Below are 19,681 nucleotides of genomic sequence, written 5' to 3'. Positions count from 1 at the left end.
CTTTCCGGGATTCTCACCCCAATTTTGGGTCACAGCCACTCCAGCAGGTTTTGTCTATGTCATTGCTTTTCAGGGAAGCTGTGGTTTTTCTGAAAAAAGCACTTTTTTTTTTTTTTTTTTCTGCCTGTCAGATTTACTGCAGTATTTTTTTAAGAGCTAGACAAGCTTGAAATTAAAGCAACAAGCAATGTGTTAGCAGGATTAACTGCTTAATTATGAAATTGGAAGCAAGAAAAAGAAGCCTGTGGAAAGAGGTCCTTGTTTATGCTAAAACCCACCCTCCCCTTTAGCTCTTCTAATACCTCAACTGCTGAATGAAGCTGCAACAGCACTGAGTTGTGCCCACTATTGGTATGGCTTGGCTTAGAAGACCTGAAGCTCCATTGGATTCCTTAAGGAAAGATTCTTCTTTGCTTCTGTTACTTGCAGCACTTTCCCACTTATTTCTTTTATTATTGGATTTTTAAAACTATTTATTTATTTATTTATTTATTTGTGTGTGTGTGTGTGTGGTTATTTTTGTACTCAACCTTATAGTGAAAGCACACATGAAGAGCAAGGAAGAGCCAAGCACTGCAGAGAAATGAGATGAATTATATTTTATTCTTTAAGAGTCGTGACAATGGCCACTGTCCTCTTTCTCAAAAGCAGGAGGTGAAAGAGTTTTTACAAGGTACTTGAGATCCTTTCTAGCTCTATTTCCTACAATTTCTATAATCTCGTTAAAATAATTTCCCACTTTACCCTTAGCTTTTCCTTGAAAAGATATATGCTGTATTAATAATATAGATGGCAGATAAAGTATTTTGAATAGTTTGATTTCTAAGTTTCCTCCCTTCTATGACAAGCACCTTCTGTCGGGTTTGAGGTCCTGCCATAAAAGCTACATCCTTCAAACAAGACAAAAAGAATTGGCACCAGTTTTAACCATGAGTCCCCTAAAAATATCTCTGAATACCAGATTGTAGATCTCTGATGCCAAATTTGCTTTTGTGTGTGCCTTAGTTCAGGCTCTGAGGTTCATCACTATGGGCTAGGTTTCGCCCCAACATCTCTGCTAGGAGGAGAGATGGGTTCATTTGGTTAAGCCGTTGGGTACTGAGCAGGTAAAAGGTAACCTGATTAAGTAAGATGCAGTGAGAGTGCCTGCTGAGCCCTCAGGTAGGTTGGAGCAAAGCAGTTCTGACAGCAGGCAAGGACCAAGATCTTCCAAATGACTGGGAAAGGACATGAACCTGAACACAGATGTGAAAATATAAAAATCTGTGTAGCAACAGCAGAAAACAAGAAGACCTGAGTGAAACAAAGCAGTGCATCAAAAGGGACTGATGAGAAAGCTCAGAGACAACAGAATAAGGTCCAAAGACACGTCTGTATGGATGAAAGATCCTTACGTCAGGATGAAGCACAGCAGACTGATTTCATCAGCTCAGCATATTGAGGAAAGCTTTGGCGTGGAGTAGTGACTTTGTTTTGGTCACTGTGTCGGGCAACCAATGTGCTGACCCTACTGGATTTGCCTTAATGCCAAATTTGTCATCTAGAGCTGTACTGCTCCTTGCATTGGAGGAGCTTCACTGAGTTATAACATCAGCATCCTAACAACGGTAGTCTGCCTTTCACAGAAAGAATGGTGAAGTGCTGGCACAGGCTGCCCCATCCTGTAGGTTTTCAAGGCCAGGTTGGATGGGGCCTGATCTGGTGCTTGATCTACAGTTGACAACCCTGGATTGGAACTATATATCTTTGAGGTCTCTTTCAGTTCAAGCCATTCTGTGAGCAGAGAGGCTTAAAAACCTTAGAATCATGGGATTATGTGAGTTGGAAGGGACCACTAAAAACATTTCATTCAACTCCACTGCAATGAACAGAGACACCTACAGCTTGATCAGGTCACTCAGAGCCCCATTCAGCCTGACCTTGAGTGTCTCCAGGGGACACTCAAGATGCACTCCAATGAGAACATCTGGTGTGTAGTGGAATCTCTATCCAAGGGAATCTTGTGCTTCTGAAGAATGCACAGGCTGATGGCTCACTATGATGATGTGTTTTCCTGGAAGTGTGCTCTAGAATGGTCCCAGAACCTGTGGAGTTGGCCTATTTTATGCTATGCTATTTTATGTTGAAAAGAGGTAACACAGTACAACATGGAAAAACACATTTCTGTAGATTGTACATTCATGTGTGCATATACAAAGGCAAGAAAGAACAGGATACATTTCAACATGGAGTTGGCCCTTAGTTATGAGCAGCTAAACACAGAGAGCTGAAGGCAAGAAGGGACCTGTAAATCACCAAACTTCCTGTACATAATAGCATACTGTACTTCATTCACTTACCCTGCAGCCCAAACCCTGTGTTTTTCTGAGGCAGCTTCCAGAAAGGTGCACTGAGGCTCTGAAGGCACTGAATGATGGGTAATTCACCACTTCCTTGGGTAGTTTATTTAGGTTAAGCACTCTCAGAGCACTTGAAACGTTTGTTTTACTGTGTTTTTAATTTGTATTTCTTCTCTTTAGCTTCCATAGGTTTATGTTTTGCCTGTTTCCACAAGAGTGAAGAGTTTTTCTGGCTCATGTTGGGTACCCTTGCAGAGATGGACTGCCTTTAGGTCACCTTCCAGTTCTTTCTGATTAGCAGATTCAACTCTGCCATTTTTTTTCCACCAGGCATTTTCTCTGTTCCTCACATAGATTTGTGTGTCCCTTTCCAACTCACAGCATCATTTTGATATCTGAGCACTTGACCAAGCTGCCAGTGTTGCCTTACTAATGCAATGGATGGGAAGAAAAATGTCTCATCACATCTCCTGTGCGTCCGTATATCAAGACTGTTAGAAGGATCCCCTGTGGCACAGAAGCATGGGGTATAGAGAGATGTGTGTGTACTCAGTTCAGTGCTGTGCCATCTAGAGAGGCCACATTCTTCATAATGGTTGGTCTGGGTCTTGACTCTTGACTTTTTTTTGTTATTCTCCTGACTACACTGTAGAGAAATTGGATGAAAAAATAAAGAGTTAACAACTTTATTGTAAAGAAGTAAGAAGTATGTTAAAAAAATAGTAGTGGAGCAAACTTGGTTTAAAGTCAGATTACATCATCCGTATCTGATTATCAGAAACTTATAAAATAAGATATAAAAAATATTAAGCTTTGCTGCAAGAAAAGTCAAAGTGATAAAAAAAATGCATTTGCCCTCAAGTTCTAATTTTTGTAAAATTAAAAGTATGGTATCTTTGTGGCTTTTATATAGATTTTGGTCTGACTAGTACTAGCTTAGCTCCGTCTTGCCTAGAGGCAGCTCATCACAAGTATTAATCTTTTCAGATACTGCCTTCTCTGTGTTAAAAGTTAACTTTTCTCTAAGCTTCTGCCACTACAATATCAGATCATAATAGCTGCTGATGCAAGGAAGTGGGCTATCTCCCTTGATGCTGCTTTTTGGGAATAGTTGTAGCCCAATTTTCCCATTCTTTCACTGTATTAGGAAGACCTATACCACTGACACTAGTAGACTATGGGGATGTTGAACAGAGAAATCAAAAATAAAGGAAAAAATGAGTGAATCGCATTGAAAACAAAGCAGAGAAAGCAGAGACTACCCAGTCTTTTTTTTTTTTTTTTTTCCAAATGCCTCTGTATCTTTGGGAGTGGTAGACACCTTTTTCGTGTAATGAAAGGGAGATTGACTTCATGAAGACCCAGAGCTTGTAGCAGGGCCATTGACCAGGGCTTTTATGGAGATCATCAACCATGCAGCTGCAATACCAGGTTGTCTCGGTCTGTACCCTGGATGCTGGAAGCAGTGTATGCAGATTTGGGATGAAGTTTTCAGTGCTGCTTTGCTGTATATCATCTCTTCTGGTAAAGATGCTGTGCTGATGTATCTGAGCTTCTTCTGGAAATGGCTTAGGTGTTTCCATCCAATTTAGCTTCATCCCATGGGAAAACATCTGGATTACCACCAGTACATGCACTGGAAAACCAAACTGTTTCTTTCCACGGTCTTCTGGGCATCTCTGACAGACAGTGCAAAAGAGAAAGGCACTCTGCACCAAGCTCATATGTTTGCTGATATGTTTTGATGGTCCATGAGCAGTTAGCAGTTAGCTGCATTCAAGCGTCTCAGTATCTTTGCTGTGAGGAGTGAAGCAGTTTATATTTCTTGGAGCAATTGTTTCAGGCTCCTCTGCTGCTACAAGCCCACACTGCTGCTTTAGAAAAGCTCAGCTTGGGATTTCTTCACAGTTGTGACAACCGGAGACATCTAAAAATACAGAGCTGAGACTCCTCCAAACAGTTGTGACTTCCATCTCGCTTTCTCCCCACCTATTCCTTCTGTTTCCCAGCAAAAAAAAAAAAGTTGTGTTTAACTTTTTATTTTTATGCTGTTTTATGTTTGGGGTGGAGGGGAATAGGGAAGGGGTCAATTTCAAACTTTTGTTTGCTTTGTTCTTTTTATTTTTTTTTTGAGGTGGGGGGTAGTGTAAGGGGTGCTTTTAAGTTAAGGCACAAAGTGAAGGAAATCAAGGTACTGGCTGATGCACCATCTATAAATACACAGCAAACACAATGCATTAACAGTTTTGGATTTGCATTAATATGTTGTGTTGACGTGACGTATGATACATAAATGCACAGCAATAAATCAGAAAGTGCATGCTAAAATTTTACAGGTTTGATATATTTTCTACTTAGGAGAGAGAAAAGAGGCAGTTCTTCTTCTGAGCAATCCCTGCTTCCAGAGCTGTAATGGCTTCCTGGGCATGGAAAGATTTTTCTTCCAATTCTGTACACACCTTTTCTTTTTCTTTTTCTTTTTCTTTTTCTTTTTCTTTTTCTTTTTCTTTTTCTTTTTCTTTTTCTTTTTCTTTTTCTTTTTCTTTTTCTTTTTCTTTTTCTTTTTCTTTTTCTTTTTCTTTTTCTTTTTCTTTTTCTTTTTCTTTTTTTTTTTTTCTGGGAACTGCATTACCATAAGCTGCGAGCCTTGGTTTGCTTCTTGAGAACAGCATATGGTTCCTTCCTTCAAGGAATGTCATGAGCATATCACTTGATCTTTCACGTTTACTAGGAACTCAGGAAACAAAAGAGATGCCAAAGATGCTGGTTTGTAACAGAGGCCCTGTCACTGAATCATTGCTGTTAGTTTATAACCAGTTTTACGATGTAAATTGCTCCTGAGGGAAAAGCAGAAGGGAAATAGAGGCACCACACCAGCAAAAGGCACTGCCAGGTGGGCAGGGGGAGGTAAGTGTACCCCCACAGTGCTTTGTCCAAGCACACTGCTGTTCCTGTTCTGTCATCATTCCTTAAAGTTAATTTTCTTCCTTCTTTAGTGGCATTGTTACTTTGTACATTACTGGGCTAGAAAAAGAGATATGCTTTTAAAAATGCCCACCTCCAAGCAAAAAATGAGCACTTGTTTGCATTTAATAATCACTGAAAACTTGAAATTCTAAATTGGATTAATTGTGTCTATTATAAATTGAAGGGGGAATAGCTATGCATTAGCCCTGAATTCTGATTACCTGAGAGGTTCCACTTGTAGTATAATTAAGAGCAACTTCATAATAGTGGTAGGTGTATGATTGAATAATACATGCATCCCCTGCTGATGAAATTCAAGGCAAAGTGTTCGCGAAGAACGAAAGCTTTTCTTTCTCTTGTTCCTGCACTTAAAATATCAAAAGATTATTGCAATTACAGCCATGTTTACACTATTAGCAGAGACATGCCTGAGCCCTAGATGCAAATACCTTCAGACCTAAGAGGGCTTGGTGAAAGAATCTGAATTTTGTGGCTCAGCCCTTGTTCTGCATAGTGTCATGTTCCCAGGTGCCTGGGGTGGCTGCTTTAATTAGGAACGTAGCTCAGACCATGGAAGAGGCATGTGTTACAGCATTACAGGGGACATCACTCTGTTCATGGCTCTTTGCTTCATACGTATGCCCACTAGATGGCTGTAATTGGCATGGTCATTCATTACTTACAAGATACTGTGCTTATTCTAGGTTTTGAGGCCTTGTTTAGTCCTATCCTTTGGTGGCTTCTTATGCTTTTCGATCTTGCTGCATTAAATCCAACTGAAGAAAAAAAAAAAACAACAAAAAACCACAAACCAACACCTTAAAAGACACATACACACAAAATTAAACAACAGTGGAAAAAACCTCACTAGTTTGCATCCACTTATCAGATTCTGGCTGAATATTTGCAGGTTGCAAGGCTGGAGGAGCCACATGGATGCTGCAGTCTGACCTCTTCTTCAGCATGAGATTTCACAGCTCTGTACCCACAAAGAGATGTGCCTGATTCCACTCCTCTAAGGAAAGATGCAGCCCAGTCAGATGTGCACTATACTTGTGGGGATAAAATGACCTCATGCTCAGTGAAATTGCACCTTGAAATTTCCCAAGCTAGAGTCACAGACTCACTAAGGTTGGAAAGAGCAGTAAGAGCAGCTAGTCCAACTGCTGACCCACCCCCACCATGCCCATACACCACATCCCTCAGTGCCACGTCTGCCCTTCTCATGAGCTCCTCCAGGGACGGTGCCTTCACCTCCTCCCTGGGCAGCCTGTGCCAGAGTGCCTCACCACTCTTTCTGAAAAGAAAAGTTTCCTAATATCCAACCTGAGCCTCCTCTGGGGCAATGTAAAGCCATTCCCTCTCATCCTAAAGAAGTAAGCAGAGATGAAGGGATTCAGGAGCAGGGTAGAGGGGAAAACTCGGCAATGAGATACACACGTAAATGTGCAATGGCACCCAAAAGCTGTGCCTATGGTACAGCCAAAACACTGGACGCTTTCCCTCCATGCCATGCCCCAATCAGTGATTCCAGCTCTCCCTTTTCTGCTGCTCTGCCCAATAGATGTTTAATTCTGAAATGATGCATTTATCATCCTTGTCAGCACAAAGGCTAGCCGCTTAGCTAATCTCTTCATTCATCATATATCATTGTGGTGAAGGGCTTATCATTAGTGTGAAGGCACATCTAATCATGTTTTGCTGATATCAAAGTGGGGGGAGCTGGGGTAATGCTTAGCAGTTTCAAGCATTACTGACAAATTCCAGATGGAGCAACATGGATATTCTCCCTTCATGTTGCTATTTCAACTTCTAGTCTTGCTGCTTGTGCCTGGCACTGATGCTGAAGGATTTTGTGGTGATTTAGGAATTCCAAACCTGTGGTTTGGTGACCCAAGGAAAATGATCCACTCATAGTTTTGGCCAGCATTTTGAGTAGGGTTTTCCACCACGCCTCCAGCTGGAAGCTGAATATAATGGGATATATTACCTCTAAGAGCTTTGAAGCACAGCTGGCCTAGAAAATTTTAGAACCACCACCAGTGCTTGTAAATATACATTTTCAAAAGCAGTGTATGATGAGCGATCACGTAAGTCCACTCAAATATTTGTGAATGCAATAAGTAGAAATTTTACTCTTAAGCCAGCACATGCGCAGTCTAAAGCAGTGCTATCTCCTGAACTTTCTCGCACCTGGTAGTGCTGCAGTCCTGTCCACACAGCCATGTAAACAGTCTCGAGGTACAACACTGATGAGGCTATTCCACCAAGTACCTACACATCCAGTCCCCAGCCCCGCTGCAAGCTAACGACCACAGTCTAACAGAGGGTACTGCTATTTTCTTTAGTGTGGGTAAGGGAATATCTTGGAAGGCTCTGATCAATACGCAAGCACTGACTGACCCTGCTGAAGACAGCACACTTCTATTTCAGAGGGGATTGGTCGTATGATCATTGCTCTTTCAGCACTTTTTGCAGAGCAGTATCAGGAAATGCTACACTTTCTGATTCACTCTTCTCAGAAACACCCCTGCTTAGTCTCTGCAGGCTAAAAGTTTAGCTGGACTGATGGCCTCAGCTCTAACACTCACCCTGGGCTCAAACACAACCACAATCCCTGAGGTTTTTTTTTTTTTTCTGTACATAATGTGTGTTTTTCAAATGTACAATTTTCATTGTAAAATTTGTATGATTTGGTCAAAAAGCTCCAAGTGATGTGTGCACAGATGTTACCTTTTAACTATTTATCTTTTATGTTGTTGACCATATATTTCACATGCACAAATTAATAGAAAATAAACCAGAAACAAAACCCTCTAATTTGAAATATTTCCAGAGGCTAATTATATTATGGCAAAAAGCTTTCACTTTGTTTCAATGGGCAGTAGAATTTATTCCTTTTTTATTTCCTTTTTTTTTCCTTTTTTTTTGGCTGAAAATGTGTAATGTGTCTATCATGGATGCTGTGACAGAAAGAGCCAGCCAGCACATTTTCTTCAAACTGACTAGTTCTTACCCCAAAGTTTCATCTTCAGTGTTTTTGTCTGAGCAATGAAAGTTGAAATTTGCAAACAAGACTCTTAATATCTCCAGCTTATGAGGATGGGAAACAGTAGAACAAGTCAACAGCAAATTGTCTGTGAGAGACATCATGCCATCAAAAAGTGCTTACCGTCTGTGCGCCTGCAAAATGTTGCTTTGTCTTCATAATCTTTTTGCTACAGTAGTGGTGTATCGTGCACTGAAAATGTGGTCCTAGTTTTCTAGTATGGAAGAATATTTTCTGTTCCAAAGATGTGATTAAAAAGAAGGGATAACTTTTTCTTAGACATGAAAGAAATTAAGTCCAGACCGATTATTTTGCTTACCATTACACAAGAAAACAAAAAGTTGGAATTATATATCTTAAGCAGTAATCACAACATTGGTCCCGGTTCTCCTACTTGCATAGCACCTGTGCATTGCTCTCCTGCTCAATAAGGGGAAGCTTTGTATCACCACTTGCCTGGGATCTCCTTAGAAACACGGTGAAGTCTCACCCATTCCATAGCCAGAACTCTGTCCTCTTTCTCTGAAAAGATTAATTTTTCCAATCCAGCGCAGGTTCCCTACATTCTGACATATACATACTATATAATACATACTACATTTCATAGCCACAACCATATTTTCTTGTTTTCCTTATAAGCTTAATTGGAAGCTGGGAGTTTGACTGGGGAAAGCCAAGTGTGCAGAGTTCAGGGATGCTGTTTGTTGTATTGAACTGGTGCATCTTCTGCAACTTTTTCCCCTAACAGTTCCTTGTAGCAGTATTACTGACAAAGTTTATCCTTACCCCTAAAGTGGAAAGCCTCAGGGAAACTCCTTCTTGCAGCATCTACTATGGCCAAGGCAATGGAGACTGCAAGTGGAATCACAATTCCAGGACAGTCATTTGTTTGATCTGGGGATCACATCCTGACATGTAACATATTCCTGTCCACTTCAAGTATGCCACTACATACAGAAAGGACTCACCTCATGGTAAGGCAGAGGGACAAAATGAGAGGATTGTTTCTTCCTGAATACATCTGATCTATTTAGAGTACATGTACCTCGGTCTGTTTTGTTCCATTCTCCAACTCCAGGGCTGCAGAAAGACTGCACAGCTATTTCTTTCCTTTAAACCATATGCTCAGTTTTTGACCCAACTAGGAAAAGGCCATGAAGCAGTCCTCTGTCAATTAGTGCCGTTCTACACATACAAAATCTGGCATTCATAGAGTCCCTCCAAATGAACGAGAGAAAAAGCATAAGACTGTCAGAAAACTGAAAACCCAGTTAATTCATCCTCCCACCTTCCACAGTATTCTTGGCTTCCTTTTTTTATTTGTCTTCATATTTTTCAAGCTTCAAGCTTTCTTCTCCAACCATAAAAAGATAGAAACATTCTTGAGAAATGAAAATAAAACTGACATATAGTCACCAGACTCAAGGAACTGTGACTTTAAGGAAATAAGTAAATATCACAAGCCTCAATAAAACGGAAAAGTTGGCAGCCCTGGAGCACTGACTATGCAACCTTATTTATTTTCTGTTATTTCTTTCCTATGCAAGTCTCCAGAAAGCAGTACAGCATACTAGAAGCACTGAAAAATTCTTGTCTCTCCACCACTCTTACTGTGACCCACTGTAATTCCATTTTCTTAATATGTGTATGGAGAGAGAACCACGTCATTCACTAGGTCAAAAGCTCAGCAGTTGGGGTACCTGAATTAGAAACAGAGCCCCATTAAGCTTCTGCTGCTGTCAGCAGTGAAGTAGGACCATTTCTCAAAAATGGTTCAGAACTTAGGTGGTGAGAGCTGGAGCTTTATTTTTCCTGTTTCTTGTACAGGGACACTGCCTTTAAACAGAAAATATTTACTGCCTTGCTTACCATAGTTTTTACATACAACATTCCCCCTTTCACTTCTCAGGACACCCACTTGGGGCTCAAATCACCATACTTTGTAGGATCTACAGATTGAAAGGCCTTCTTCTTGTTCTAAGTGCCATACAAGTGCATGGAGAAGTTACATCAGCTTCTTAATGATATTTAAGATGAAATGATATTTTGAATGATTTTCATACAGATTAGGTCAAGGCATTTATTTGGACCAGCAAAATACAGATGTAGGTTTTCTTTGCTCTGTGTCCATGATGCTTCCACACAGTGTTGATATCAGATTTCAAAGCATATGCTTTCTTTTTCTTTTTAGCACGAACAGAGTTGAAGACAGTTTTGTATTCATAGTTCTTTCCAAACTTGTGCATAAGCATTCAATTCCTCTGGGAGCGGGAAAATATCAGAAGCTACTTTAATACTCTCTCTGTTTTGGAGACATGAGAATTTTCAAAGTTGCACATGCCAAAAGGTGATGTATCGATGTTAGAAAATGCTGCATCCCTTGACATTTGAATAAGCTAATGGTAGTTTCCCTTGGGCTGTCTAATGTTGGAAAAACCCCAGGTATTCTGACATTCAACTTGCTAGACGTGGAAATACAGACGGCCACTGAACTCATTTCAGGGAGAATGAAAATTGAGGGCAGAGGTTAAGAAGGAGGCTCGCACAGCAGCCCCATATTTCCTAGTGATAAAATGGAAGTCAGATCTGAATGCTGTTAAATATAGAAGTCTCATACAGTGTGGGGCGGGATAGTCTTCCTACCCTTTCCCCCAAAACATATTAAGGTAGAATGATTTTGGAGGTAAAGAGAATGGGTAAAGGGATGTATTTTTATGACAGAAAAAAAAACCAACAACCAAAAAAAAGGATAATTTCTTGCTTAACAGGGACAGCTGGACTGAGCTGTACCATATTTAAAGGATAAGAACCCAGTCAGGCTTTCTTCTGGGGAAAAAATACTGGTTTATTTGAGGATACTGCCAAACTTCAATGGAATAGATTGAAGTAATCAAAAATACAGTTCCTAATTGTTTATATAAATCTTGCTGCGGTTTCCTTCCCTGGGGTGCCCAAATAGAATCATGTAAACTGATGACTCTGATTGCAAGTTGAACTGTATGGTTCTATTCTTGAGGGATTCATTCTATTTCCTTCAAATTCTACAAATCATCCCTGACCTTCAACCTCTAATGCATGCCTCTGTAAGAAAAAAAAAGAAAAATGAAAAAACAGACGCTCTAAAATGGCTTGTTATAAAATATTTGTATCACTTTGAGAAGTTTGGGGAACTTGTACCAGGTAAAATATCCATTTTCCATTGTTTCCTGAAAGATGTGCGAACTTCTGCTGTTAGTTGGTCTAGTATTAAATGGAGAGGTTGGTGGCCCTGTACGTGACAGAGGGGTTGGAGATTCATGATCCTTGAGGTCTCTTCCAACCCTGGCCATTCTGTGATTCTGTGATTCTGCAGTTCTGAAAGCAGTAGGATGATCTTGGTAGCCATGCTAGCCCTTCTACATCTTGGGCAATAGGCACTGATTCATAGCACAAAATCTGTTTCTGATAATGTCACTGGGTTCTGTGGGGTTGAGAATAAGCCTCAGATAGTGTTGCTCTGCAATGTGCAGAGCACAATGGCCCTGATCCAGCACAGCACGTGAAAACCATCTTTCTACGCATACAAGTTTAATCCCCATCTTCAGTGGAGCTGTAAAGCCCTCATCTCTCACCACTGAAAGTTGAGGGAACAATCCCATTGTTGTTGAGGACAGCAGCAAAATGAGAGAGAACTAATGGTGAGAAAATGGTCCAGGTCTAACCTTGTTATCTGGAACGTAACCTCAGATGTCGTCAGCATAAAATAGTATAGCTTTCAGTTAAGAACTTCGCATGAGTCTGTTCTTTGTTCTTGTAGCACAAGGCTTATGAGGAGCACCTGAGGGAACTGGAACTGTTCAGTCTGGAGAAGAGGAGGCTCAGGGGAGCCCTCATCGCTCTCTATAACACCCTGTAAGGAGGTTGTAGTGAGATGGGGATGGAGCCCTCCTCCCAGGTAACAACAGGAATAGAGCATAATTGTCAACACTTTGGCTTGGCTTGGCTGCATTGATCAAACAGGAATTGCCATGGGCTGCATATAAAATAAACAATAAAATTAATGTATGTAAGTAACAAAGATAACTTTGAATGTATTTTTATTGAAGTTTAAAAAAACCCATAAAATTAGTGGGATGTTTGACCTTGCTTTTGTGAATCTAATACATCAGGCTAGTTTGATGGCAGTGGTTGCCATTGCTAGTGAGTTCTCAAAGTATCCATCAGAGATTTTTATGAAATATTTTCCTGTGCTTCATCCTTGACCATAATTGTTCACAAATTATGTACTGCCAAAAAGTGATGATATGAATAAGGCATGACTGTGAAGCAAGGGATATTTTTCTCTGGTAAGATAGAGCTTATGGAAGTCTGGTAAAGAGACACAAAACAATTTTTCCTTTGAGCTGAGTGTTTGATTATAACTCTGTATATTCCATGTGAAAATTTGCAAGTAATGTTTTTATGTTGACTGAAAATGGAATCATGGAATCATAGAATCACAGAATCACAAGGTTGGAAAAGACCCACAGGATCATTGAGTCCAACCATCCACCCATCACCAATAGTTCTCACTACACCATGTCCCTCAACACAAAATCCAAATGTTCCTTGAACACCTCCAGGGTCGGTGACTCCACCACCTCCCTGGGCAGCCCATTACAGCGCCTGACCACTCTTTCAGAAAAGCAGCATTTCCTAACATCCAGCCTAAATCTCCCCTGGCGCAGCTTGAAACCATTCCCTCTGGTCCTATCACCGGTTACACGAGAGAAGAGGCCGACCCCCAGCTCATTGCAACCTCCCTTCAGGAAGTTATAGAGAGCAATGAGGTCTCCCCTGAGCCTCCTCTTCTCCAGACTGAACAATCCCAGCTCCTTCAGCCACTCCTCATAAGGCTTGTGCTCCAGACCCCTCATCAGCTTTGTTGCCCTTCTTTGAACAAGTCACAAGTATACAAAAAAAGATTATTTTTTTGGAAGTCTTGAAATCTATTTTTATATTTCTTTATCAAAATTGAAAGCATGACTACATGTTTTTCACTGTTAACTGGGCTACATTTAGTCAGTGTATCAAAATGCATGGAATTATTTGCCGTAACTTGAGCTTGCCACAATTTAGGCTTAATTTCAAATGCTGCTATTGCTTGAAACATAGCACAGATAAGGTAATTTTCACATTGAACATGCATGTTTAACTCATTTCAATGAGCAGTCAATTCCGCCAAAAATGCTAAGTCTGAGAACCATTCTTAATCTTCATGTTCTAACACAAATTTTCCTTTTGATTCCATGAAGGACTTGATTTCACTTTGCTAAGTCTTTTTAGCTTTTCACCCTCACTTAGCCACCATCCTTCAGAAAAGTAAATGATGACTGCATAACCAACATCCAGACTTTTAATAATTGGTGATGATTCAGACCCTTGGAATTTATGAAATTCATAGCATTGTTGACAATTTAAATGACATTATCCATTTTTAAAATTTTTGCACATAAATTTGCTTGATGTCTGATGCAATGATATTTCATTAAACGTGAGTAACCGGTGGTAATTGCATCATCTTCTATTAATTTGTAAGGCTCTGTTTTTAACCAGTCATCACTGGGGTGCCATCAGTAGCTGTACCAGATATGTTGACAATGGTTAAAGAAAATAATGTATTTTTTTTTTTAATCACTTCATACCAATCAAGAGATTTAGTGGTTTAGTCTTTTAGTGGTACCAAAGAAGCCATTTATTCAGTGAAATTTCTTCATATTACATTTGTTATTAATATCTCTAGTGAGAATGTCAAGTTGAGCCATATCAGTATTTTCATCTATTATAAAAGCTTAAAATATGAAATTAGCAGCTTTATTCTCCATATTATTTTGGATAGATTTTCCTATTTCTTCAGCTCACCTGTCTATAGTCAGGTGAGACAAAATGATTTTAGAAAAATCTTTTTTTTTTTTTTAATCAAGACACATTTTATCTGTCATACTTTCCATACACTGCTTAACAAACTCCCAATGAAGAAATGATTTTGATCAGATTTGCTATCAAATAACTAACTTTTATAGTAGGGTCCATTTAAGTTTTAACTATTTAAAATATTTTGTTGAGGTGAACAGACTTTTTTCAGTTCCTCTGTTTTGTCTTTTTGAGGCATTCCTTGGTATGAATCAAAATTGGCAGCATGCTTCTGCATATTGTGTCTTCTCAGTTAGTAATTTTTGAAAGCCAACATGATTTCCTTGCAAATGAGCATAGTGCCATATAATGTTAGCAGTGCACTGAGATCTCCCTGTGCCCCAGGGCTGGGTTGGAGCACTTAGTGGGGCAGAGCTGCTGCTGCCATGATGGCACAGCAGCAGGGCACAGAGGCTGCACTGTGAGCTGAGTTGCACCACATGCAGACTGCAGGCCTTGGATTGGACATGCCTGCACTAAAGGGAATGGCCTCAAGTTGCGCCAGGGAGATTCAGGTTGGAAATTCCTTTGAAAGAGTGGTGAGGTTTTGGCCATGAGCCAGCAGTGCCCTCGTGGCCAAAAAGGCCAATGGCATCCTGGGATGCATTAAAAAGAGCGTGGCCAGCTGGTCAAGGGAGGTGATCCTCCCCCTCTACTCTGCCCTGGTGCGGCCTCATCTGGAGTACTGCATCCAGTTCTGGGCTCACGAATACAAAAAAAACAGGGATCTCTTGAAAAGAGTCCAGCGGAGGGCTACAAATATGGTGAAGGGCCTGGAGCATCTCCCCTAAGAAGAAAGGCTGTTCAGCCTTGAGAAAAGAAGACTGAGAGGGGACCTGATCCAGGTTTATAAATATCTGAATAAATAGAATAAATAGCAGCCATAGTGGTGAGACCAGTCTCTTTTCAGTGGTAGGTGGAGACAGGACAAGGGGAAACAGACATTAGCTGCAGCATAGGAAGTTTTGAACGAATGTGCATCCCTTAGAGACCGAGTGCCAGCCCTCCAGCTGGCGCTCCTGGCTTGGTCTAACCACCTGCCCCACCAAGATCGAGGATGGCAACCAAAGGAACGTCCTTCACCAGGAGCACGGACCAACTGACACCAAGAGCCAGCCCTCCAACTGGCTCTGCTGGTTTTGCCGAAACATCTGCTCCACAAAGATGGAGGACGGGAACAAAAGGCAGGTCCTTCACAAGAAGCAGAGCCCGGTTGAGAGCAAGGCCCGGCCCTCCAACTGGCTCTGCTGGTTTGTACTAACATCCTGCTCCACCAAGATCGAGGACAGGAAGACAGACCAAGTCCTTCATGAGGAGCAAAGCCTGTTTGAGTCCAAGAGCCAGCCCTCCAACTGGCTCTGCAGGCTTGGATTGACATCTTGCTCCACCAAGACCAAGGATGGGAAGAAGAACAAGGTCTTTCATGGATGTGAAGACATCAGGCACAGGTAAGCGCTTGGGATTCATACACAGAAGGGACTGAGGGTGGGGAGCAGGGAACCGCAAAGGTCTGGTCTGTGAGGGCTTCCAAGCAAAGCAGACCTCCAGAGGTCCAGCAGCTCTCCCCAGAGACTTGCCCGGCCCTAGGGCTGACAGCCAGCCGAGACTCCCATGCAAAACGGGGCCTGCCGGAGGTGCCGTGAGCCCCACGGGCTGCCCCGAGCTGTCCTGGGACGCTGGAAAAGTGGCGCAAGAATCAGAGCCCTGCAGGGCAATGCTCTGCAAAACGAGCCTGCATCCCTTTCTCTGCGCTCATGCCCTGTCATTTCCAGGGAACGGAACAAACGGCCTCAGCTTCAGAACGCAAACAGAGTGATTTCCACAAGGCGCTTCTCTCCATCTGGCAGCCTGTGGGTCAAATGGTGACCGAAGGTGGCGCTGAAGGCACCTGCGATGACAACAACATCTTCCACTGGGGGGACACCAACCTCCCCCAGATCATCACCTCCATTTTCCATCAGTCATGAAATAAATAACACCATCATTTCCACAGCCGGTGTCATTGTGGTGGCAGTGCGTCCGGGACAGTGGCAGCACTAAAGGCATTGGTGCAGGACAGCGCTGCTGTTCGGGGACTGGGGGCATGTTCCTAGGCAGGAGGAAGGGCGGTGGGCCAGGGATAAAAGAGGCATCGGTGGCTGTGAAGCGTCCAGAGACAGCCATGCCCCAGGGGAGAGAGCACATGTTGAGCACAAGAACTTCTTTACAGTGAGGTGACGGAGCACTGGAACAGGCTGCCCAGGGAGGTGGTGGAATCTCCTTCTCTGGAGATGTTCAAGACCTGCCTGGATGCCTACCTGTGTGACCTGCTGTAGGGAACCTGCTTTGGGAGGGGGGTTGGTCTCGATGATCTCTAGAGATCTTTTTCAACCCCTACAAATCTGCGATTATGTGAATCTGTGAGTTGTTGGAACAAGCAGCTCAGGGAGGTGATGGAGTCACTGTCTCTGGAGGCATTCAAGAAACATGGAGATGTGGCACTAAGGGACATGAGTGAGTGAGGAACACATAGATAGGTGGATGGTTCTTTTCCAGTCTTGATGATGCGATGATTCTATCATTCTATCCAGTATTTATCTGGAAGAGGTTTATACTTTCCTATTTAAGCCAGAGATACCATGGGTACATTATGCTGTAAGGACTCCTCTTTTATACATGGAAGATAATTGCAGATAATTTGGTACGTTTTTTTTTTTCCCAGTGGGCGCTTTTCTTTCTGATGCCCTCTTCATATCTTCCTGATATCTGTGGCACTGTTGAAATATCATCTGGTTTGAGCACGTCCAGATGTGAGCTTTGTTTTGCACTGTCAACTCACTCTACAATCATGAGTTTAAAGTCTAAGAGGAGAAAACAAGTTGGACCTTCTTTGAATTACATGTTAGTTTTAATCCCAGGGTAAATGTGAATTGTGTGTGTGAGCTGCGTAATTGATATCTCCTGAGTGGAGAACTCATATTGTAGGCAGGAACAATCATTTTGTGGTGAAATGAATGGGTAAATTCTCTGGAGACTTTCTGTCTATTCTTGCTTCAACAGCAGATGTCAAGAATGGTTTGAGACATGTTACTTAATATCTCTCACCAGTCTGTAATATCTGAAATCCAAGATGGTAGCAAAAGTTTTTGAAGTGCAGTGATTATTTAAATTGCTTGTATCAAGTGCTGTAGATGTTCAAAGGAGTATTACTATTACTGAATTTATTTTGATACGTTGCTCTAGAGTAAGCCTGTGCAGAAGGAAATAATGTCATAAACTGGAAAGAGGATATGGACGTTTCCTTTTTTTAGTTACCAAATATCTGCCATGTTAAGTTCAAGTTAGAAATCTTCAACATAAATGGTATTTCTAAAGGCATATGAATGATAGCTGGGCATTCATCAAAGTTGCAATTTATGCCTATATGCCTTTGAAAGCTGCAGAAAAATATTGGGTACCAAATGAATTTATAAAAATACTGAGATTCATCAAAGAGATCCTTGACCTCTGCGTCCCCCCAAAAACGGGGACACATTAGAAGTGAAGCCAGAATCTCTGCTGTGGGAGCAATACCTTTGCACAGCTGAGAAACAGAGTAAAAATGTTGCAGAACCAAATCTGAACCCTTCAAGAGAGGAATATAACATCAGGGGTGACTTGCAAGAAGCATCTTAGAAATGACTGATATGACAGTATTTCTGTCTCTTGCAAATAGATTCTTGGTGAAGTGCTTCTGGGCATGAGCAACCTCCATTCCCTCCTCACCCTCTCATTACTAATCCTATGTCCTCCTTTTATCTTTCTTCTCCACATCAGGTGCCAGCAGCTTCTTCCAGCTTCTACCACAGTCCTGATGTCTCTTCTGGGTGTCAGCAAAAATATTCAAAGAACTTGGGTGTATTTATTGCTATGTTCTTTTGTTCTCCATATTCACACTTCTGTAAACAATATCTGTCAGGCAGAAATTTAGAATCATAGCATCATTAAGGTTAGAGAAGACCTCCAAGAATATCTAATCCAACCAATATTGCCATTTCCATCAATATTGCCCACTAAACCATGTCCCTAAGTACCATATCTTCATGCTTCTTGAACACCTCCAGAAACAGTGACCCCACCACTTCTCTGGGCAGCCTGTTCCAGTGCCCGACCACTTCTTTGGAGAGGAAGTTTTACTTTGGAAAAATAAGTTGTGATGATCTTACTGAACCCAACTGGAGACATGCAATTCCTAAGTAAAACCTTTTTTTTTCTTTTTTTTTTTCCCCACCCATTTGTAGGAAGACATAGTGGCATTTAAAACATACTTTACCATATCTCATACATTCATGAAATCTGATATAAAAAGGAACCTGTGCAATAATCTCTTCTGACTTCCCTACAAGACAAATCACAGATTTTCTCTGACATAATTCGTGTTGAAACCGGAGGAGATATTTCAAAGATCAGAAAATCACCAGTGGAAGAGAGCCACAGCTAAGCCATATCAGCAAGTAATTACCCTTACTAACACAAAGACATGCTCCTGTGTTTGAATTTAATTTTCTTTTTTTTTTTCATTTAATTTTCATTAATTAATAAATTTCATTTTTTTCATTAATTTTTGAATTTAATTTTCATTTAATTTTCAGCCAATGGTGTTCATTGCATCACTGTCTGTGGATCTGAGAACTTGTTAACTGTGTGTTGTGCAGGTATATATAAACTGTGACCAACTCACTACCTGATCTGTCACACTACAGTGGATACAGACAGTCCAAGTTTCCTTTATTAGAATCATCAGCTAACAACTTGAAAAAACTGTTTTCAGATACAGCACAATTATCGATCTGATCACCTGATGAATTAGTCACTTATTTTCTGGTTCAGTCAAGTTTTTTCACCAATTTTTATAGTAGCATTTCTTAACCATAAGATACTGAACCTAACTATCAGAAGAACCTTATGATTCAGTATTTTCTTAATCTTTTGTTTTTAATAAATTATACAGTTTTGGTGCCATTTGCAGTGACCTATGTCTGGAACTGACTGAAAGTTTCATGTTAGGGAAAACTTTGCATGAAATCAGCTTTTAACTAAGTAGATGTCTTTATGAGTGCTATCTGCTTCCCATAAAAATCATGCATTTGTACCAACACTGAACACTTGAAGACAAGCTCTGAAAAACCGAGAATCTCATTGCCTCTGCAGTTCAGACATCTCCTGATCTCCTATTATGTGTGTGCCGTGCTCCTGGGCTGGACTTCATTCTCCAATATCCAAAAGGGTCACTTTGTCCTTAGTCAGATACTATTTCTTCCCTTTAAAAAAGATAATGATGTTATGAGGTGAGAGAGATTTTCTGAGCAGCTCAGAAGAGCATAGGGAGGTGAGGGAGGTGTACAAATCTATGCAAAGTGCCTCCAGAGTTTGATTA

The 19,681-nt window shown here is 41.1% G+C and overlaps 1 long non-coding RNA gene across 1 annotated transcript in view; it reads left to right on the top strand.

The window, feature by feature from the left end:
• The window catches only part of LOC128074652 (uncharacterized), a 185,805-nt gene extending 169,527 nt beyond the window's left edge, over positions 1-16,278 (top strand). Inside the window, exon 3 of the long non-coding RNA XR_008203257.1 lies at positions 15,837-16,278. This is a non-coding gene — a long non-coding RNA (uncharacterized LOC128074652). The remainder of the gene's footprint in view (positions 1-15,836) is intronic.
• The last annotated feature ends 3,403 nt before the right edge of the window (positions 16,279-19,681 follow it).

This window comes from Tympanuchus pallidicinctus, unplaced genomic scaffold (genome assembly GCF_026119805.1).
Source record: "Tympanuchus pallidicinctus isolate F22 unplaced genomic scaffold, pur_lepc_1.0 scaffold11, whole genome shotgun sequence".
In the NCBI taxonomy this organism is placed as follows: domain Eukaryota; kingdom Metazoa; phylum Chordata; class Aves; order Galliformes; family Phasianidae; genus Tympanuchus; species Tympanuchus pallidicinctus.
Note: the sequence above shows the minus strand (reverse complement) of the source record. Positions and strands in the feature narration are given on the sequence as shown.